This window comes from Rhyacophila brunnea, unplaced genomic scaffold (assembly GCF_057557595.1).
Source record: "Rhyacophila brunnea isolate RB1 unplaced genomic scaffold, BYU_Rbru_1.0 scaffold_16, whole genome shotgun sequence".
NCBI classification, from domain to species: domain Eukaryota; kingdom Metazoa; phylum Arthropoda; class Insecta; order Trichoptera; family Rhyacophilidae; genus Rhyacophila; species Rhyacophila brunnea.
The window spans coordinates 30,064,875-30,087,664 of record NW_028232816.1 but is presented as its reverse complement, the minus strand read 5'-3'; the positions used below and the strand labels follow the sequence as shown (position 1 = coordinate 30,087,664).

Genomic DNA, 22,790 nt, shown 5'->3' with positions numbered 1-22,790 from the left:
AGAGAAGTGGAAGCAGCTTGAAGAGGCCTTCATCCAGCAGTGGATTGATAGAGGCTGATGATGATGATGATGACTTAATTATTTTTAAGTATTTGGCCCATTATAATATGCATCCGTATACATTCCACAACATAATGAATGAGATAATCAATCGATTGTAAATAAAACTCACGAATCGTGATATTATAATAACCGTGACGTTTTCATTCAATCGATTATTCTAGTACCTACCACCTAAGTTTGCTTACGTAACAGTAAAAAATGCATTTTTTCATAATAAGTATTTATATAAAAAAATATAGTTACTCAAATAAATACTAGAATAGTTTATTGGTTAGTCACTGAAGTATATTAACCGTTTTTTTAATAGAGTTGTCTAGAACCTTTAAGAAAAGAACAGCAGACAAGTTAACCAAGCCACAAATATCCGTTTGAGATAAATTTAACAATAAAGGAAAAATGCGTTGATTACATACATTTTTACTGTGTCATTGTGTATGTATTTATCTTCGCCATTTCCTTATTAATATTTCATTCAGATTTCGTATTTATATTTAAAAAAAACTTACAGTAGGTACCTATTAATAATAAAAGAATGTTCGTGGGGTGTCGACTGCATCCAAACCGGGTTAAACCGAAAACCGGGTAATTTTATGCGGTTAACTAACTGTTTTTTTTAAACTAACCGAATAGAAATAAAAAGAAAATTGTCATAATAAGTGTACTGTGTACTTATACAGAAAAATCGATAATTTACTTCGCAGTGTGTTGTGACTATTAACAAAAAATAGTATGATCTACTTTAATTGATCTACTTAAATCCTTCTAAAAACTCCTCTATCAGGTCCTTATCTAAACGCCAAATATTGATTTTTTTAACACTTTCACTTCCGTTTATGCACTTCCGAAATTTTCTAACTTTTGACACTATTATTTATTTGAAAAACATCTAAAAGATTGGGGTCCTGGACACCCGGACATTACTGCCCAGTGCCCAGACATTATCGCCAAAACAATTTAGAAATAAGACAATTTTTATGTTTACATATTAATATGTAGTATATTTGGATAAGTACACAAATAAAAAAAACATATGTACGAATAAAGATATAAAAAAAATATAAATAAATTATTTTTAATTAAATTTTAATATTTTGTGCTAACCTTCTTAAATATTCTAAATTAGAAATACTATCACACAAAGGCATTAACTAAGTGTTAAAAGCTGATGATTTTAAGTTATTACTCTCCTAACAGCTGCAACGGATTAAATCTCAAATTACACTGATTATCGTAAGCAGGTATGTAAATTTATATCGATATTCATAGGCAATTCGAAAAACCAAAAAAGCACTTGTTTTATATTTTTTTCTATTTTTGCGGGCGGTTTTGTCTAGACGGATTTGTCCGGGCGGTATTGACGAACACTGGTACGGGCGCCTTTGGTTTAGCGACAATGTTCGGGCGGTTTTTTCTGGGTGCCATGAAAGTCACGGAATATTCCCGGTTAGTTTTCGTAAAAAAAACCGCTAACAGGATAGTTTTCCCTTACGATTAATTGGATGCCCTAGTTGGGTGAATACGTAGGTATATAATATGGTGGAATATAAACTCGGGTTTGCAGCAAGGTCCACTATAATCAGGCCGTGACACGAAACTATACCTACACTTCTATGTCCACTAATGACAATAAAAAATGGCATGCCCAACCTCATATATTACTCATCTACGATAATGATGTAATTGGATTTATAGGTATTTAAAGTAAATTCCTTTTACGATGTTAATGCATGGATTAAAAAATAATACATGCTATACTAGTGTTCAAAAAAGGTTTTTGTTATTTTTTTTATTTCATTTGAACTTTATATGTAAATATTATTTCAAATGGTGACACTAAGTATTCCTGAATTATATATTTATCTTAGAATTATTAAAAAAACCTATTAAGCATCATATTTGATAAGTAGGTAACAGTTTATTTACATTTTGTACACTTAAAACTAACATAAAATCTTATCATAATTTTATGGGTGTGTAATGTACTTATATGTTTTTATATAACTGTACCTATTGTAGGTACATAGTTTAGGTAAATATATAGGTATATATAATATAGTTCAATCAAACGACGCCCAACTGACAGGGAAAAAATAAAAATTAAATAATTTAATATTAGGATGCAAAACATGTTTACATTTTTGTGTTCTGCCTCCAAGCCATAACATAACCCATTGAGGCTATACGTTGAAAATAATAATTTCAGTAGGTTTTCTTAAACTTAAACGATGACGGAATACCTATTTGGAATTACGAATTATCAAAATTGTTGCGGCATATTGGATTGTATCATATTATCATAATATTATATCGTGTGCGATAGTTGGGCCACATTACGCCAGTGGCGCACCCAGGGGGGGAAGGGGCCCTATTATCTCAGAGCAGAGAGACGGTATTCTCACTTCATACCATCATGTTGCTTCTCAGTAGGTACGCTACCAAATTTAAACAACATAGTTACTAACTGTTCTACTAGGTACCGACCTAAATTAATTAAAAAAATATTAACCAATAACTTTGCAGTTGAAATGTATCAGCCTCACTTCTAGCTTCACTTCGTCGTTTATTCATCTTCTTGAGTATTTCTCTCATGGAGAAACTAAAATCTGACAAACTGGTTGCTGATGGAACTCATAAACTGGCCAATGACTGATGCTTCGCACACGGCGCTACTGAAGCCCACTTGCAATAATAATCTCGTAACCTCAAACTGTCAAACCCATAGTCTTTCCTACTCCATTCTAAGCTTTTTCCGTAATATCTTTACGGGAATATACTAGCAGCCTGTAATTATACAGACAGGAGTATTTCTCAATTTCTGCCAAAAATTTTAAATTAAAAATCGGTTCGCCCATCTTTAACTTTTGACGTCTTGACTTGTTATTGCTTGTTCAGTTCAGTTCAGTGTTACCAATTTTGGTACCTAAGAAATATGATTTTTCATCGAGTCTACTGATATTGGCACCACTGTTTGGTGGGAGACTGCAAACAGAGAGACCGGGGGCCTTATGTTCTAACTTGTGACATTAAGTCACTAAACGAAATGACGTAATTGTGACGTAAGCCAATACACGGTCGAGGCAAGCCGCCCAACGCACACGGCTCAAACATGCTGAAACACCTATTTGTGTATGGGGACAATGGATAACGCCAGTGTTTGAGCAGCGTTAATTTCTCGAATGCTATTATCACTCCGGTAATACGTCACAATGATGTCATATGACGTCATGTCAACCGGGCGACTGGGACTCGCCAGTTCTAACATAAGGCCCCGGGAGACTAGCATGTCACTTCTCTTCAGTTTAGTAGCGAACGTCTTGAAACTGAGAGATTGCAGTCTTGCCGTGAGCGAGCCACCATTGAAATACATTAGCTAGAATTACTACATTTATATTTACTATATTACATACTGGCTGGAATTTTAGATTCAGTCTAGTCTTTTTTGAGTATTCTCATGAGCGGAAGGCCTTACTCTTTACAGATTATAAGAGTGCGGCACGCCTTGTGCATTCGCAAAAGGTACAGAACAGTAGAAATTAGTAGGTACATACTTACAAAGGTTATCAAATAGTTGTCCAACCACGCCACATACGGCGTTCTATTTCATTGGCTAATGCATATCTCTCTAATTTAAAAGCTAGCCCATTAAAAACATATTATTAGGTATGATTGTAAAAATATAACAAGATAAGATAAAAATCGCAAAACAAATATTATAAAGTATTTTGTAGGTAGATATTTTGTTTACGTATAGCTTGAAAGAGTTATACTTACCTACTATAGTAATATACCTATATAAGTTATAAGCTGTAATGCTGGGTTAATCCATCGTTTTAAAATTCACGCCATGGCCAAGTTGTTTAAGGAGCGCGGTTTATATCAAAGTTGCAACCCGATTGTAAAGCCTCGCAAAGACTACAGTTCGTATGGCCGAATCCAGGTCAAGTATTTTCTTGATTTTTATCATATAATAAATGTCAAGAACAGGTAACTATCCTGCAGTTTGCATGTATTATATTTTCACGAGAGAAATCAAATACGTTGGTACTTATGTAAATTTGTTGATTTTTATTGTAAGTAATACAATAAAGCAGTGCTGCCAAACTTTTTGTAAGTTTTGACATCGCCTTCTTAGGACGGCACCCATATACACGCATTCCCGCTTTCGGTTGTAAAACATCCCAGCGCATCTATTCTATAATAGTACACAAGAACACAAGACTGCTATCAGCCGCTATCGAGGCTAGTTTTGTATCGAAGTATTAGTACTTATTGTATCAATTACAATAAGTTAGTTGTAATTGTTACAATACGTGCTATGTTTTAACAGCACCTTTCGCGGGTGTGCTAAATTTTAGAGCGAGATAGACAGTTTTGACTGTTTGTTTAGAGTGTTTAGACAGCTAACTTATTGTAACAGTTATAATACTTCGATACAAACATATGAAAAACTACCCTCAATATCTGCTGATAGTAGTCTTGTGTATGGAATAGATGTGCTGATGCACAAAGTTCATTCCTCCAATGAAGAGCGTGTTTTTGTATTCAGTATCTGCCTTCCAGCCGTGGGATTAATGCGACTTTTTAAAAATTAATACGTACACGTATCGTACCTACAAGGAGAGATCTAATATGAGTAAATTCGTCGCATCGAACAGTTAGACGCGTTGTGTAAAGAAATTATATAGATACTTACTTATCTTTGTAATTGATTGTGCCTAAATAAATCATTTTGCATAAAAAGTGTTTATCTTAAAGCAATCCAATTGCCATTGCAATTTAAAGTCTAATAATAATAAACACACCCTGGGATTTCATGATGTCCGGATACTTTATGATAAGATTTAATGAACGAAATTTGTTCGTATGCAGTTGGCCGTAACACAGTAGTTCACTGTGAGATGTTAATCGGAAATAGATAACCGTATAATATTGAAATCATTTCCTTACCTAAATAAACCATTTAAAAATACGTAATAAAAACCACCGAAATACAAGAGAAAGACAGAAGAAAATACTCGTAGGTAGGTAAATAAATTAGAAATACAATCCTATCGTATATATTTATATACAATTCTGGTAGGTTCAAGTTTTAGGGTTGAAACATACACAATGACGATCTGACACATATATATGCTAAGAGCGATTTAGTGTCTATGATCATATCTATGCCATTCCGACATATTATACATACATAATGTATGACAGCTATGACATCGTATTTACACCTGTGACACCCTGTGATACAGGACGCCAACATAAGAAACGGGTTTTTCGGCATATATGTGCCAGATTGTCATTGTGTCTGTTTCAACCAGTACCTACCTATCAAAATATCTGATCATAATGACACCGTTATCATCAGATATTTGACACCAATCAATCAATACCAAATTATTAATATTTTAATAAAATTGGAACAGTACAAAACAGTCTGCAATGCTCACGAACAACGCGTATTTTTTTAAATCTCAGTGCTCTACGGGAATCTCTTTCCGGTACAACAAAAAACAACTCACGGTAAACTGTACTACGGCGAAATACAATTTATATGTAACCGTCCAGACTGTTTGGGTTGAACATTAAATACGTTTTTTAAAAGGAATTTGATATTAAAAATATTATGGTATTGTAATAAAATTGATTGCTTACAGGCATTAGGGAATCCAATCCCGAGCCAAAATTTTGATCCCGGGATTACAATTTTGACGATCCCGGGATTGTGTTGTTTCGATAGTTAATATTATTTTATTTTATTTATGCAAATAGCATTGATAAAATCGGTCAAAAATGTCTAGTATAATAATGTATACTACTTTCAATTCAATTTCAATCAATTTCAATTTCATTTCAATTCAATTCAATTTACTTATTTTTAAAATATTGTGGACATTACAAATTATAAGTTTAAGACGTTCACATCGTGACATTTAGAAACAAAGAAATATAAAACAGTATTACATTAAAAAAAGATATAGATCAGTTTAGAGATAGATAGTAAGTTATTAAACAGTAGAAATGTGTACATACAAAAAATATAAATTAGATAGGTATTATATTGTGTACGTTCAACTTGGAAATACATTTAATGGAACAAATAATATTGTAATATAGCATAATGTGAAAGTAAGAAAAGATAACATTCATAAAATTCGATGTAGAAACAAGTGCCTGCCTGCACGTCCGTGGCACTGGCAGTTAGACGCCGTTCGCGTGCTAGAACGTCAGTGGCATGGCGTCTAGCTGATTAAATGAACGAATTTATTATTTTTCTGATGTTCTTACGATTGCGTATGACAGCAAAAATGGTTATTTATTTCCGTGAGCATCCATCCATTCCCCCTGTGACATATGCAGGTACATGCACTTCACTAACATAATTTTGTACACACACTAATTGATTTTGATTGATGAAAAAATCAATCCCGAAGGTTTCGGGATTATGTTTATTAATACCAGGATTTATAAGTATCGAAAATTGTCCGGGATCCCGGGATTGGATTCCCTAGTTCGGATACTTTATGATAAAATTTAATATTTTTAAAAATTGCATGCATCCCTCGTTCCCATAGTCCAGACAAGTATTAGTCTATGCTCGAGAGTCCAGACTATCTGTGTTGAACAAATTTCGTTCGTTTTTTAAAAGGAATTTGATATTGAAAATATGTCTAATATTGTAATTGATTACACGCATAAGTAATCGATTGGTTTTGGGTGTCGAACAATTCGATCATATTTGACACACACCATTCAGTATTTTACATTATTACATGAGATAAACGACTTAAAATAGAACATGACAAACGGCTTTAAGTATTGTAATAAACGTGTAGTAACAATAGTCACTCCCTTTATAATGTAGCAATAGTGACAGGGCTACCAACCAATATCACTTGAGAGAGACTTTCACGGTTCATGAAGTGCAGTGTATTGTATCGTTTCATCTAGTCAGTGATTCCGAAGCAAATTTCGCGAAACTCTGGTAATCCATAGACGGCCACGCCTAGAGTTCCTTATTGCCGCATGGGTGCTTCCGCGAGTCTGTGTTATCAACTTGCGCCATTTTTATTATAACAAGCCTACTATTACGGCGGTCGTAATGGAAATTTTACTTTAAATATACTGATATGGGCGTTTTTATGACATAACCTTTCTCGATGCTTTCTCGCTACGCCTACGGACGTAAAACCAATAATTCGCGACGCATTTGGTTTACGACGTTTACCCCAAACGCACAAAGTTTACTTCATCTATTTGAATAGTGTTCTTAAGTCTTCGGTAAATGTTCCTGAGACATTTGCAGTGATTAAAAAACTGATACTTTACAGCGCATGCGCCAAACGTGGCGCATTGGATGATTACAAGTGGCGCATTGATGTAACTACCTATCCTACCCTATCCCTATTTTCCAACCCCAACCGTGAACGTAAGAAGGTAGAAAAGGTGCTTGAGTTATATGGCGCATCTGAACTTGTCTGTGAAAAAAATTGGCGCATGGTATGCAAAAGGTTGGCCACCCGTGCTTTATACCAAACGTAGGGTCCCGTGATACACCTGATTAATACCGGGTGTGGTGCGGGGCGGTGTGGTTTGGTGGGCCATTAATTTCAATTTCATGTAAGTAATTTTAAATAATCTGCAAAAGGTAAAAATTCAATTCCATCCATGGCATTCACAATATAATTGACAAGTATGAGGAACATAATTGGTCCAAGATTTGATTCTTGGGAGAAACCTGAAGAGTTTGAAAAACCTCAGATGCACACCCAGCATACCTACTTGATAATATTGACAACAATGCGAAAAATTTGGCAACCCTGTTTCGCTTACAATACATAGATCAGTGATTGCGAACCTTGACTTGCAAAGAAAGTACAAATAACGGGACCAATATTTTATATGAAAATTGAAAATAAATAAATTGCTGCAATTTTTGTTTTATTTCGCTTTTAAATGTAGGTAGGTATAATAGTAAACATTACAAATGAAAAAAAGATCATAATTAAATTATAACAGATTTTAAACTATTAATTGAGTTACCATTTACTTGGTAGAATTCCATTTTACAAGAAATGAAAATATTTTATGATAAGTGAGTTTTGATCTTCTTGTACATTCAGTAGGTACTTATAAAAACGTTGGCATGCACGTGAGGACCAAAAAGCCGCTAATATCAAATGTACGAATGTGTCATTAATATTTTTGCAAATACTTACGGATGGTACACAAATGAGATTAACATTGGAAGAATATGAATACGACCATGTGTACAAAGTCTCACTTTTAGAGTGGTCATCACTTTGGATGTTGTGATGAGCATGAAGTGCATAAAGTGCATGACCTACCCATACCACGGGATACTATAAGTACTCGGTTTGCTTTTAATCGTCACGTCTGAGCACGGTTAGAGCATCTAAGCCGTTTCAAACCGAAACCGGTTAACCGGATAACAGCGCGTTTTTAAACTAACCAAAAACCGGGTAATTTTATTCAGCTAGCCGACTGAATTTTCCATAGACTATAGATACATCTAGACGCCACCCGTTGCATTGCTAAATGAAGCTGCGTGCCGTGCGTTTGGTTTGTGGGCGAGCGAACGCATTCGTCTACAAATGTTCGAGACCATAGACTATTTCTCTAGTGCTCGCCCAAAGTGCTCGCACTAGACGCTCAGAATTAAAATATAATTTTCTATTATTTACGTTATAGTATTTTTAAGCGGTCAAAATGCAACCATTAGGTAAAAATATCCATAATTTAAGTTATTTTAAAGAAACAATAGGTCACTGGTATTAAAATATATAATAATATACAAATAAATTATCACGAACATGTATCAACTTACCTATGAAACGTAATACCATCTTCTTGCTTATCAGTACGGCTACCATATTTTAATACAACACACAGAACCATCTTTCCTACTTAATTAACTAAAAATATTTACGACTGACTTTATGTTTAACACAAAAAATAGCAATTTTAGCAACACGAGCTCGCAGGTTATCGACGCTACGTGAAGCGATTCGCCACGATTTTCCGGCGATACTTTTGGAAACTAGCTCACACATATGTAGACCTTTTATCTTACTCTAGAGCGTGTCGCAGAGATTACAAGGGTGCCGAATACTTTCTCACTCGCACTCATGCATCGTTTTAGGAATTTTCAGTATTTGTACGAACAGAAAACAAAACTATGCAAAAATATACATCGACAACTACGCAACGCGGCATGAACACGAGTACAATATTACCTCCTCAATTTGTTTACTGCTTTGCAATAAACTGACCCTTATTTTATTACTATTAATTGGCAAGAGCTAGTCAATTAATAAAATTTTTTCCCCAAATATTTAGATACTACTTTGTTGGGTTCAACATCCCATCTGCAGTTGTTTATTTAAAAAAAAAAAAAAAAACAAGCCTAATTACCTACCTTCGGATACAGTACATATATGTGCAGATATAACCATGTAAGTATACACCCACGGTGGCCGCGAGGCTTAAGCGTTGGACTATCACGCCGTGGGTCTCAGGTTCGAATACTGGGTCTGGCAAGTACACAAATATTGTTTTTCAATTTGTGTGTGAGTCAGGGTATGCACCTAATACGTTGAGCAAGTGGCTGACATCCATTTTTCGTAAAAAAAAAAACAAAATCTGTTAATACAAACCTCTACTCTGTGGAGGCCCGTATTATGATCCTATTAGGATCGGACATGGTCGAAAAACAAAAGTATACTATGGTTCGAAATTAAATCGAAAAAGTGCGATGACACGCCTTGCCACTATATGGAAGGATCGGGGAATTTCGATTGCCACAAAAATGATGCTTGTGCAAACATTAGTGTTCTCGATATTCCTATACGGAGTCGAGTCGTGGACCCTGAAGGCAAGAGAACGGAAGGCAATGGATGCCTTTGAGATGTGGTGTTGGCGCCGAATGCTTCGCATTTCTTGGACGGAGCACAGGACGAACCAGTCAATCATCCAGAGACTGAAGATAAAGGAACGGCTCTCGACGATATGTCTGAGAAGAATTCTGCAGTTTTTTGGACATATTGTCAGGCGCGGACCGGACAACCTGGAGAGACTGGTAGTTTTGGGTAGCCTCCAGGGAAGGCGAAGCAGAGGAAGAGCGTCTGCGCGATGGAGCGACCAAGTGAAAGAGCTGACTGGGGGCACCATCCATTCTGCCCTGAGAGAAGCGGAAGATCGAGAGGGATGGAAAGTCTTGGTCGCTCAAAGGATGGCGAAATTTAAATGTGGTCACGATCCTCAGCCATGAGTGCACGACCAAGAAGAGATAATTAATATTTCAACATGCATTTTACGGTTTAAACCGGTTAGCCGGTTAGTTATGCGGGAAAAACCGCTAACCGGATGAATTGAATATCCTAGTCACGAGTTTACAATCGCTGTCATATAACGATATAACTGGTCAGAACAGACCCGACCCGGGACAAATTCACCAAACAATATTAATTTCCTGAATACGATCTAGATTGCTATCTTTGAGAACAATTGAATAGTTTTGAAGTAAATAATTACTGTTCTGTATGAAAATGACTTCCGTAAAACGTCGGACTAACGTTCAGAAGGACACCGATTCAACAGTAAAATATAGTAATAAGTACTATTAGCAGTTGCGAAGGGTGATTTTTTGAAAGACGTAGGCTGTGTGAGTAACCATGCTTGTCAGATATATTTACGGGAAATAAGAAGATAACCCAATATTACTGATGAATAGGTACGCTAAATCGATGAAATTTCAAAAGCTTAAATGGTTTGTTATAATTAGTTTATAAAAATAAGCAAGTGGTTTGAATTACTTATGTATTTTCGTAAACATTTATAAACGTAACATACGCTCAAAATATATTACCCTATCATCTTTGAAAATATCCGTTGTTGTGTATATATTATGATCCATAACAATTTATAATTTAATCCGTAAAACTAGACATTTTAAAATACTTCTATATTTAAAACACAGACTTAGGTAGGTACAACATCAGATATATAAATTGTCTAATGAGTGAACTAATAGATAAATAAAAATCACGAGATAAATTATTTTATATTTTTAATAATAATCAATACATATTTATGTGATTGAATCCCATAGAAATTATTTTTTAAATTATCTTCTTATTAATTATTTTGAATAAATATGCTCTAGCGATGTAAGCGGTAACGAAACAACTTGTAGATTTGTATGCGGGACGCTAGACATTTTGAAATTATGAGAAAAAAAACTTCATATTGAAAAACCCGGCGATTCACGCCAAAATAATCCTATACAATATGTGAAGCGAAACGCGGTGTGTTTTATTTTTTTAAACTTTCGAGAGATGTCATAGATGGTGCTTATTGAAATATGGGAAAAGATCGTAAAATTATGACAATTATACGATAGATATCTTTGGACATATTGAATATATTATTATTTGTAAATATATAAATACGTCAATATGAAAATAAAAAATATTTTTCTTAAGAAGGTAGGCTTTAAATAATCGCCTAGTATGGAGTCTTCGCCACTGACTATTAGGTAATACTAAACTAATTAGGAAGGTGTGTTGATTATTTATTTGACATGATAGGTATCTTTTTCGCAATTTTCTTACGTCTTACTTCTTTACTTGATAGTAATTCATAAAATATATTTCTTGGTAGGTAGGTATACCCACACAAAAAATATATCTATGAAAAACAGTAGATACCTATGACAATGCAGTACTTGTACTATTCCACATAATAGATATTATGTAGTTTAATAATAATCATGACCGGTTTCGTTGGTTTCAATGGGACATTGTCATCGGTTCTTTTTTGTCAATAGATTTATTTTATACATACCTATTATATGTTTTATTTTATTTAATACAATATCTTGGACCCCCCAGAGCTAATGAGTCTACACATAATTTCGCGTTATAAATTAGAACACAAAACTGGCTGCGGTAATAAAAACAAGTGTATCGGCGGCTTGAAAATGTAGCGGCCGACGAAAAAGTGTACCTGACACGCGTTGACTCATTAGCTCTGGGGCGTTCATAAACATAATACAAAGGCTCCTTTATTCGAATACAAAGGCCTCCTTATTATATACGAGCGCGACACCGGTGTCCCGTCTGAAACAGGCCTAACACGTTTACATGTATGTTTTATCTTACTCTCTTTGTTCTGGACTCTCTCATCTGTCTGTGGGCTGCTGCGTCAGCTTGGCGGAGTTTTTGTAGTCTCCTGACTTTACCGAGCACGCCTTCGCTGAACTCGTTCATTTGTCCAGCGGCGACGCTCAGCTGATGGTTCTTCTCATCCATAATGTTTCTATTTTTTGATTGATTGTGTAAGTATGTTGCCTAAAGTCACAGTAGGTTACAGTTATCATTAGAACCTACCAGAATTTTAAATTAATAAACACTTATGACAGTGGTTTCCAAACTTTATGTTACTACGTCTCCCTTTCAAAAAATCTTATCTTGGCGCCTCCCCCGTTTATTTCATTAAATATTACAGACACCTATTTAAATAACCAAAAATGTACTATTTAATACAACAAAGAAAAAAAACTTAATTAAGTAAGTATACAAATAAACAAGATTTTACTAAGTACTTTTATTATATTCATTTTTAAAATAATTTGTTTTTCGTGCGATGGATGTGCTTGTTTCGTAGCACAAAGTGCTTTTTTTCTACTAAACGGGGTCGATATTTGGATTTCATTGCAGCTAATGCAGAAAATCCCGTTTCGCATAAAAATATGATGTTACGAATGGTATAGCTGTACCTACTTTACTTAAAACTTGCATTGCTTTTCTTGACAAAGTATTATATTATTTCTTCACTTCGATTCTATCAAAATTGAACTAGGGCTTTTGTTTCAATGAATTGTTGCATGATAATTTTATATTTTTTTTTCCTTTTCAATAGTAGTCAATCCAAATTCATCATCGTTAATTGACAAATGGATTCCATCATGGGCCCCACATCTTGAAACGTGCCCCCAGGCCAAAATCTTTGGCGGGCCCACCTACCTATCGCTGAGGTTAAGGGCAGTGTGGTGCTCTAAAGTAGTGTTTCCTAAATTATACACCGGAGTTATCATTTAAGTACCTATAGCAATCATCATATAGGTATCACATCAAATTGCAATGCACAACTACATATTTAAAATATTTAATAGTCTTGAAACAAAGTAGCGCGCAGGCGACTTTTTTTAAACTATTCGATTAAATTTGTGATGTATGTTATGCCCGGGCCCCAGGCTCTTTATAAACTATGCATTTGCAAACTGCAAACCTGTGGCTACATTTATGTTAAACTTATCACGCCTCCTTTTGCAACACTCCAGTTTGGAAATCGCTGACTTACGATATGATTGTATTTCTAATTTACACACGTACCAACCTAATTTCTTCTGTCTTTCCCTTGTATTCCGGGGGCGTTAATTACGTAGGTATTTAAGTGTTTTATTTAGATAATAAATTTGATATTTATATTATACTATACGGCCACCTATTTCCGATACAACAGCTCATGACGAACTGTAATACAACCAACTGCATAATATGCATTCTATTTTGTACAAAATAGAATGAAGGAAAAAGGTTTTTTTTGTGAGAATTAAAAAACATTGCATAAGCAAATACACTATTAAGTTTGATAATTTTTATAATATGTGTTCGCTTGAACCTGTTTAGGTAGTATTATAGCACTGTTAGACCAGGCTGCTCTAATTAGTCTAAAATTAGTAATTGACAATTTTATCTTATTAAAATACTTTATTGGATTCAATTATTAAACAATTGTATAATAAGGTATTATTTAACATAGATAGCTTAACAGTATGATGTCTGATACTAAAGTGCCGTTATATTGGCTACATGCGCAATATTATATAGTTTGGATCATAGAGGTATTAAATAAAAGAGGGGCAAGGAATCGGCTTTCTCATACAACTGAATGAAGCAGGCCAACAATAGGCGACAACTTACGAGAAATAGTGACTCGATAAAAAAAATTCAGGGCATCACGAAGGATTTACTTTGGTCATTATAACGTACCCATATAATATAATGTTAACGTGGAAATTTTGCCCCAACTTGATTAGCAGCCCGCCTCACCATACTTTTTCACCATACTTTCATATAACTTGCCGACCCTAGGTTTGGATACTGGTTAGAAATTTATCGCACCTACTTTGCAATGCAATATTCCTTACGGACAAGGGTCAAGGGGAGATAATATCGCACTCGGGGAATAATAGTGGCACAACTCGAAAATTTGTTTTTGCAGGAGAGCAGTTTGAATATTTTATTTTGGTATGTTAAATCAGTTTTTTTTAATTTACTTTATAATAGCGTGAAGTTGGCACACTTTGAGTCATCTCTTTTTGAATGTTATCCGCAATAACAATGGCACAATGATCATTGTGCCACTATTTCTGCTTGAATTCAAGTAAAATGTTATAATATGATAATGACAAAAATGCTTCTAAGGGTACCATTATATTTTTAAGAATTATGCCGCTATTTGTGCTGATAGAAATGATATCTTGGAACATTTCTGCATACTTAATTCAAAAATGACAAATTTGGACTTGTGCCACTATTATTCCCCGGTGCGATATTATGTAGGTGCCCAACAGCTGATGTTCCAAAAAAACATCATAACTATCGACCCCATGGTACGAACTCTCTTCTTGGTCGTACACTCATGGCTGAGGATCGTGACAACTTTTTAATTTTGCCATCCTTAAAGGGTTTACATTGGCAGACGCGCAGACCCAACCCGATCCAATAACCGTCGTGGCCAATGTTTTAACACTATTTGCAATTACACGCAACGATTCAATCGCGTTGGTCCTTGCTTTTGATTGGTTTAAAATAAACATAGTGTTGCCATTATTAAAAATATAGGTTGACCGAAAACTATATATTTCTTAGATTAGTGGCTACGCTGAACGTATTCCTGAGCAATTTTACCTCAAAAAAACTGAGCCGTCAAACCTAGCGAGCATCTGTTGAAATTTGCGCGGCCGTTTGACATTTTTCGACGAGGACTGTGTCCTCAGCGCTAGTCCATACATTTTTTTGAGATTTCGCCATCTTGTAGTTGTTTAAATCGAGCAGTATAATGAACGACCATTTGCGTGGCTCGCGAGCGGGCGCGTATTCGGCTATTTTCGTACGCTTTCGGCAATCTTCGCTTGCTAATGAATGGATCGCACAACGGAATAATAGAAAATTTTCCACTTTTGTCCCGATCGCTCACGATCCTTGAAAACCATAGAGAATAGAGTTTGACAGTCGTGGCAGACGATCGGGCCAGACGCAATCTGCCAATGTAATTTGAGCTTAAGGGTGGTGATCAAGGGGATTAGAACAGCCTTAGAGTATACACTGAATGCGATAATGAATACATTATGAACAGCTTCAATATTGCGATGTGGAAGGCAACGAGAAACCACCACATTAAAATCCCATGAAACCCACATGAAATAGTACGAACATCACAACTCTACAACATTATGGGAGCATAGCTAATTAATCCAATAAATATAGTCATTAATCATTACTTAATCTAAAAGAAATCCCATATTTATTTATTTCAAACATCCCCTGTTATAATATTTAAATAATTACAAGATAAAAAGAACTTTTTATATACTTACAACGTTTTTAAATTTGAAATATAAACTTGACTTGACTAGCTTAAACGATCAAAAAAAAAATACTTGATAGAAATACTGAATAATGAAATGTCATTCCATATTGATTTCCATAGTAACGCACGTATATATCATTTAATAATTTAGTTGCTAGGACCCCCTAGCAACCAATAATGGTATCGAAATAACTTTTCATACAAAACATAATTAACGAAAAATGAATTCCATTATACTTAAAGATGCCTAAAAGTAATAATATCGTGTTCTGATTTATATTCTAAAAGTTTCAAATGTCTAGCTAGTCGGGAAGTTAGTTAAAAATCGATTGCGAGATTTGTACCGGACAAATAAGAATACGACATAAGAAAAACGTTGTAAAATATAACACAATACTGTGAGAATTCGGTCAGTCATAAACTTACACGATTCATGTCTTAAAAATATTTGATAACGGTAGGTATATTAATATATTGTTACCGTTGCGAAGTGTGATTTGAAATTCACTGAGACCTGCTATTATTACATGAAACTTGAATATTGAAAAACTTCGTCTCTGCAAACAATGGGTGTTTTCGTAGCCTGCAGCTTTTACATTATTGATTTGATTATAAACTATCGCACGTTGTATTTTATTAATATTCTCTAATTATTAATTATTATTAGTTGAAGAACCATTAAATGGATACATTAACGTTTAAATTACCAGCCTTGTATGAGATTGAAATGTAGTAGACTTAATTGAATTCAAAAGGTTAATCTTCGCCTGCAGTTATCTGTTACTGATAATGTGATACTATTATATTCGTAATGAAAATTTCTCGCATTGCGCTTCTCTCTGTCACACTCGCAGTATCAGCCGGTCTAGGGAATGCCTAACGTCAACGACCGACAGTGTCGAAGGGTGGAAGTAGGCTGTTAAAATCCGACACAAATAGTGCACACTTAAATTTGTCAGTCAAACTTCAAGACTATATTTTGCAAATAGTTTTGGTTAGTTTTTTAAATTCAATTAGGTAGATAGGTACATAAACCCTGCGGAACCAAATTATACTTGATAATAATCAAAAAATATTCTTCTAAGTAGGTACAGTCGAACTTGGTTATCACGAGGAAGATTGGACCGACTGAATTTGCTCGTTATAAGCGTTACTCGTTATATCAAAGAATAGGTATTTTTAAATGAGCGGTCACATAACACAAAAAGTCGAAAATAAAAAATCTGAAAACCATCGTAAAAATCCCCGAAAGAAGCATGACATTCATAAACTACAAAATAAGTTGTTTATTGTAATGAATGCTGGTAGGTACCGACGGACTTCACAAACCTTGGATTTTTCAACCATATGCGTAGATACTCTTTCATTATTGTCGGCGAAAACACCAATTAGGTGGGTACACTTAACTAGTGTCATAAACGTAGTCCGACCCCGGCGGCATCCTATCCGATCGGATTTTATTGCATAGGGTCGAAATGTTTTTAAACGATCGACACCATGGCCCCCACATCCTGAAGCGGCCCCCCAGGCCAGGGTTTTTGGCGGGTCCCCCTACCTATCACGAAGGTTAAAGGCAGTCTGATGCTCTACAGTGGCGTTTTGTAAATGGTGTTCGAGGTCAATAAAAATTCAGTGTATTTTTAGCGATTTTTAACACATCTAATTATGGAGTTGTCGAGTATCACCACACAATAACCAAAAATTGCATCGCACAAGCATACTTATATTTTAAAATGGCAATAGTCGTCCCGAAGTAAGATAGCGCCGCAGGCGACTTTTTTTACTATTAAGGCATATTTAAGATGTGTGTTTATCTCAATTATGTGGTCGACCCGCCACGCCGGGCCTCCCTGAACCCGGGCTCCTAGGCTAGAGCCCTGTCAGCCCCCCCTTATGGGGGCCATGATCGACATATTAACAGTTTTAAGAAGATTTTTGACGATATTTTAGCTCGGTATATCTGATAAGTTGCTCGTTATAACAGTGAATGTATGGAGAAAATCATAAACGAAAATGTCAACGAATGTTTCCTCATTACATCCGAGATCTCGCTATGTCCGAGATCGTAATAACCGAGTTCGACTGTATCTATAAAATATCTAAAAGTATGCCATTAAACCACACATCATTTTAGATATTTAATAGATATAAGAATAATGTTTATCTATTTTGGTTTGGCTAAGGCAGGCTTTAATGAATTTCAAAAAAAAAAAACTAACAACATCTGTAATATGTATGTACCTATTCTTAATTCAAAGAAAACAAATAAGTATGACTGAAAAATTGTGCATTATTTTTGTCGGATCGCCCATAGCACAAATAACTAAAGTATTATGGATTTAAATTCTAATGGAGTCAAGCTCTGTACTATTCCATTTAAGTCGTTTTTTGCGACCCGGGTTTCGCCTTTCGGCATCTTCAAAAACCCTAATAACAATACACTGCATAGCATATATTATTATCTATAATAAATCGTCAAAACCTAATAATAGATCATTATTCTTTATAAACAATAAAAATATTACACTCAAGAGGTGTAAATCGTCAATTCTAAGAAAAATAATTAATGGATTAACTAATGAGATATTAGTCTTTAATAATACTATTACATGGTACCTACTTTTATAACATTATTTAAAAAAAAAACTATACATATAAACTCGCTTAATATATATCTCACCTAATATAATATATATGTATGTACACACCCATGGCCTCCACAAAGGGGGGGCTGACAGGGCTCTAGCCTAGGGGCCCATGCTCAGGGGGGCCCGGCGTGGCAGGTTGACCAGGTAAATGAGATAAACACACATCTTAAATTTGCTCTAATAGTAAAAAAGTCGCCTGCGGCGCTATTGAAATCATTACCATTTTAAAATACATGGTTATCTAATGCAATTTTTGGTTGTTATGTGTTGATAGTCGATAACTTCATAATTCAATGTGTTAAATACACATACATTAACCTTAGCGATAGGTAGGGAGGCCCGCCAAAGATCCTGGACTGGGGGCCATGTACACGCCTATACATACCTAAATCCTCATCCATACGATCTCATACATACATATATAAATAAGCGAATTTATATTATGTACTTAGAGTTTTGTTTCCGTCTGCAAATTGTATTCTTAGTTCAATGAAAACAAATAAATATGACTGACGTGCACTATTTATGTCGAATCTTAACAGCCTACATCCACTCCTCGCCACTGATAATAGAAATATGCAACGCAATGCAACGCTCATTCAATATCGGCATGTTTTATTTTACTCAGGTTGTATGGCCTGACCAGGGAACTCAGAAATAATGGGAACTGAAATACCCAACGGGTAAGGCGATAGCAGGTAACCGTCTCGAGTAAGGAAGAATCAGTGACGTCCCTAGATAAAATGCCGCCTCTAGGCAGCGCCAAAAAGCCGCCTCATTTTTTATACAATATTTTTATCATCCTTTCATGAGTCCAATATCTAATAAATGTGTTGTATGGATACATTACTGTCAAAATATCAGAATAATTATTCGCAAATCTGCACGTGTCATTTCTGATCACCAAGGACGTCGAAGGGCAACGGAAGTAAACCAGATATCGCGAACCCGATAAAACCAGTGATTTGATTTTTTTTAATGGAAATATATTTTCGTTATTACTAAGTTTGGGTAGCTACTTCTATATATTCCAAATGATTCTCCTCGATTTGCCACCCTTCGAGTAACTGCCGCCCCCAAGCGACGCTCAATCTGCCTACCCCCACGGGTCGTCACTGGGAAGAATCCGGGTTAAACTTACACACGTGTCAAGAATACGGTGTACGTCTAATACTGAAAACTGCTCTCGGTTTATGCATTTACGCTCATTTAATGTTGGTGTATTACACACACTATTGCACGTGCATAATGCGTGCTTCATTTTCGTAGGACACTCACACATTCAAAAACCCTGCTTCAACGTGCGGCGTATTGAATATGGCCAATCGGTATTCTATTTATTATCTGTTCTGTGGGCCTGGCCATCATAAAGCACCCTGATTGATGCTTCATAACTTTGGTCTATGCTCTTTGGCAATGACTTTTAGATTATTTGTATCCTATTAATCTCTTTTGTGGTATGACCTGTTTTATAGACTCGCTTTTACGCCTAATCAATTTAAATCGGGTCTTTATTTAGAGTTGACTAGGTGTAGGATATATATTAATTTAATCTAATCATTTCTATAAATAAATAAACGTAATATTAAAAAAATAAAAACAAATATTACGTAGGTACCTATTGTCGATACAACAGATTGATTCAAAATCAACACGTCGGCATAAACAAATTAAAACCGGTTTTTTTCTTACTGTTTTCAATATTACGTCAGGTCAGTTTGCAGTGTATGCACAGATAATAATAATTATTAGTATATATCAAAAAATCGTGTCCGGTAATTTGTATGGCAACAATTTTATTGTACGAAGGAAAATTGTCCGAAAATAACGCGCCGATGCACAAAATGCAGAAAAACATTTAAACCGAATGTAACTTAATTCTTTGCTGACCGCGTAATTTGTACGAATTTTTTGTATGAGATTCCGAAATTCTTTATAAGCTATTTAACCGATTTTCCACCATATAGCGTATAGCACCGTTTGTGACGTAAGCAATCTGACGTCACACGTCATTCAAAATGGCTGCTTTATATGTCACTTTCAAATGTCATTTTAATAATGCATTCATTACAACAAACGTTTGCTTGAGGCCCTCGTTCATTTTGTAGACTCTGTACAACATTTGCGAACTTTAAAAACAGTTATTCATTTCATTCATTCATTTATTCTTATTCCGTTTTGACATCTCATAATAGAAGTGATTGAAGTGAAGTTAATCATAATATAACTGTATGTATTGCCACCAAATGCAAATGTTTACTGGGAATACTCTATCCTTTCGCACAGTAGAATTATAAAATAAATGTGATAAAATAACTGATAAATTATTTAAAGTTCATAATAATTTAAGCACACTTTCAGACACGTTTACAATTTCAAAATTTTAAATTAATGAAACTTTTAAAATTAATGAAATTTTAAAAGTTTGCCATTATATGGACGCCATGATACATTATGACGTCACATCGTGACGTCGCTAACCAACGGATAACATTTGCACGCATGCATACAAATGAGCAGTATTTAGTCTATAACGTATTTGGGAATCTCATGCATACGACCCATAAAAATAAATGAGAAATAATTAATATGATATGTGAAGATTCGATTTTGCATGATGTTTTTTTTAATTAACGTCACACGTGTTGTACACAAACCGTAGAGTTGTAAGTATTGGACTTTTAAAATAGTAGAATTAGAATTAATGGGCGAGTGGGTCGTGGGTTCGAAGCCCGCGTTGGAAAAATTGACATGTGTAGATTCTACACATTGTAGTATTAGTTAAAATAGTAAAATGAAAACAAATATCTTTGACAAAATTTAGTGTGCACTACTTATGTCGGATCTAGCCTACCTCCACCCTTCGCCACTGCTAGATAGAGTAAGAAAATATGATTGACAGGAAAAAACGCTAGATTCTATTATAATTAACAAAAATGTATATGAACTAGCACTTCAAATTTCAAAGAAATAAATCATAATTTTGAACATTTTTTTTTAAATTATTAATAACCATGCCCTTGCATTTTCGTACAAGGTGGTTAGTAATTTTGAACAATCACAAACACCCAGGCTTTCAGAAAATATATTGTGTATATAATATATTGTGTCCTCACCGGTCGAACCCAGAGCTCCCGGATGGAAGAAAAGTGCCTTACGAACTGCACCACGAGTGCCGCCTTAACCGCCGCCGCCGAACATCGTTTTGCGAGAACAAAAATATATTGATGGAGAATCAATTATTTCACAACTTATAAGTAGGTACACATACAACCAAGTACAACCATACAGTAGGTACATAATGTTGATTTTCAAGAAATTTGTGTAATATGCCTTCTATCTAGCCTTTTGTGAGAAATTTAAGTTGTATTTTGCAAGCTAAATATCTATCCAAAAATGCTAGATCTGGCGAGAAAAACGTTAAGTTGGCTACGCCGATGCCATTGATACTTAAGTAATTTAGCAAAATTACGAAAATCTTCTTCGACGCGAGAGAGAGCTTTTATAGTCATTTGAAAGTGAAGCTTTGTAAAATTGCAAATACTAATGACTAGTCACTAGATCAGGGATGGCGAACCTATGGCACGCGTGCCACTAGTGCAGGGGGAGGCAAACTGCGGGCCGCGGGCCGCATATGGCCCGCCATCATTAATTGTACTTCTGATTACGAATAACTTTTTATATATATTTTTTTAAATATTGACAATAGATTAAAATTTTTTCATTCAAATTTGATGTTTCGTAAATGTATTATCTCAGTACGTCTTCTTTGCGTCTCGTCTCACACTATATTATAACCACTATTTTCTACGTTGAACATCGATTTCAATAGATATTGATAGTGTGCCGACAGAGCTACAACTTGAGATTATTTATTGGCCTGCAGTGTGACACTGATTTAAGAGAATTGCATCGTCGTGAAGAAATCTCCAAATTTTACAATGCCCTTAATTCAGACAAATTCGACCAACTTAAAGATTATGCAAGAAAAATGTTCGTTATTTTTGGATCAACCTATATATGTGAACAAACATTTTCGATCATGAACCTCAATAAAAATTCTTTACGATCAAATATCTTCGATGCCCATTTACAATCAGTTTTGAATGAATTCAAAAAAAATGTTCAAAAATGTACAACAGTTTCATTCTTCTCATTATTTTTTTTGTAATGTTTATATTTCGTGATAATAAATAGTGTATATCTAAAAATGGTATTTTACTTGCGGTCCGCCGCTCATTTTGAATTCTTGAATTTGGCCCTCCATCCAAAAAGTTTGCACCCCCTGCACTAGTGGCACGCGAGATGATTTTGCCACGCCAATGTTTTATTTTGAAGAGAGAAAAAATTAGATTAAAAACAAATACAAAAGAGTTTAACAAATAAATTTAAAAATAATGACGACAT

At 34.9% G+C, this 22,790-nt stretch overlaps 1 long non-coding RNA gene across 1 annotated transcript in view; it reads left to right on the top strand.

The window, feature by feature from the left end:
- The first annotated feature begins 338 nt into the window (after nucleotides 1-338).
- Nucleotides 339-22,790, top strand: part of LOC147074621 (uncharacterized) — a 262,214-nt gene continuing 239,762 nt past the window's right edge. The window contains exon 1 of the long non-coding RNA XR_015070284.1: nucleotides 339-357. This is a non-coding gene — a long non-coding RNA (uncharacterized LOC147074621). The remainder of the gene's footprint in view (nucleotides 358-22,790) is intronic.